The following is a 2,069-nucleotide window of genomic DNA, read 5'->3' as shown; positions in this document are numbered from 1 at the left end:
ATACCTTTTGTCTTAGGAAGGACATGACTTGGTGCTTTAGGTTGAGGATTAAAATCACAACCCCATTTCTTCTTGTTTCATGTGATTTTCTGACCCCAGTTTTTGTCATTTATGTTGTTCATCCCTTTTATACCAGCAAAAGGATCTTGCTTTAAGAGATACCAATTGCCCATCTACATCATCTTTGGCATGTTCTCTTGGCCAGCGTTATCCTCTAGGATAAAAACTGAAATAGTTGGATTATATTTTTAAATGCATTCTGCCAATCTATGTCTTTTGGTTGGGGAGACTAACCCTTTTACATTTAAAGCAATTACTGATAGGGAAGAACTTACTGTTGCCATGCTGTTACTTGTTTTCTGTGTGTCTTACAGTTTTTTGTGTGCATTTTCTCCATGATTGCCTTCCTTTGTGTATAGTTGATTTTTTTTTGTAGTGATACATTTTGATTCTCTTATTTTCTTTTCTGAATATTCTATAGATATTTACTCTCGTTACCATAAACATGATATATAACATCCAAAGTTTTAACAATCTGTTTTAAACCAATAACTTCAATCACATACAAAACTACAAATTTCCAACTCTGCCCCCCCACTTTATGTTATTGATGTCACAAATTATGTCTTTAAATATTGTGTATCCATAATATAAATTTATGTTTTTGTCTTTTAAATCCTGTAAAAAAAATAAAAAGTAAATATTCAACCCAAAATTACAATCATGCTGGTTTTTATATTTTCACAGGTATTTTCCTTTTCTAACTTTCCAAACTCTTTCAATTTGTGTTTGTCTGGGAATGTCTTAATTTTTCCCTCATTTTTGAAGAACTCTTTTGCTGGACAAAGAGTTCTCATTTGATTTTTTTTCTTTCAATATTTTAAATATATCATCACACTGCCTTCTGGCCTGCAAGTTTCTACTGAGAAAGCCACTGATAATCTTTTTGAATAAAACTGATGATAGTGGAAATCTTTATTTTGGATCTTAGATATATAGCATTCAGTTTGGCACCATTATCTACAGTGTTAACTGCGGGTTTTTTTTTTTTTTTTTAAACGTTGCCTCACTCTCCACACACACACAAAAGTGTTATTAGAGCTAATAAACAAGTTCAATAATGTTTCAGGATACAAGGTCAATATATGCAAATTATTATATTTCTATACATTATCAATGAACAATCTGAAAATGAATTTGAGAACACTATTTTATGTACAATAGCATCAAAAAGAATACAATATTTGGGAATAAATTTAACTAAGAAAATGCAAGACTTGAAATTTGAAAACTACAACACACTGTTGAAAGAAATTTAAAATACAAATAAATGAAAATATGTTTATGTTCATGAATTGGAAGACTTAATTTTTTAGATAAAAATATACTTCAGCAAATTCTTAATCTCAGGAAACAAACTGAGGATTGCTGGGGGGGGGGGGGGTGGGAGGGATGGGGTGGCTGGGTGATAGGCATTGGGGAGGGTATGTGCTATGGTGAGGGCTGTGAATTGTGTAAGACTGTTGAATCACAGACCTGTACCTCTGAAACAAATAATACATTATATGTTAAAAAAAAAAAAAAGAAGAAGAAGAAGAAGATAGCAGGAAGGGAAAAATGAAGGGGGGGAATCGGAGGGGGAAACGAACCATGAGAGACTATGGACTCTGAGAAACAAACTGAGGGTTCTAGGGGGGGGGTGGGGGGATGGGTTAGCCTGGTGATGGGTATTAAAGAGGGCACGTACTGCATGGAGCACTGGGTGTTATATGCAGACAATGAATCATGGAACACTACATCAAAAACTAATGATGTAATGTAGGGTGATTAACATAACATAAAAATAAATAAATATATAAATATATAAATAAATAAATAAATAAAATATACTTCAGTGTATTCTATAGATTTAGCACGATCTTTATCAAAATTCCAGTTGCCTTCTTTGCAAAAAATTGACAACCAGATCTTAAAATTCATGGTGAAATGCAAGAGACACACAGTAACTAAAACAATCTTAAACAATCAGAAGAAATTTATAGATCTTACACTTCTAAATTTCAAAATTT

This window comes from Neomonachus schauinslandi, chromosome X, assembly GCF_002201575.2.
Source record: "Neomonachus schauinslandi chromosome X, ASM220157v2, whole genome shotgun sequence".
Classification (NCBI taxonomy): Eukaryota; Metazoa; Chordata; class Mammalia; order Carnivora; family Phocidae; genus Neomonachus; species Neomonachus schauinslandi.
This window is presented reverse-complemented; position numbering follows the sequence as displayed.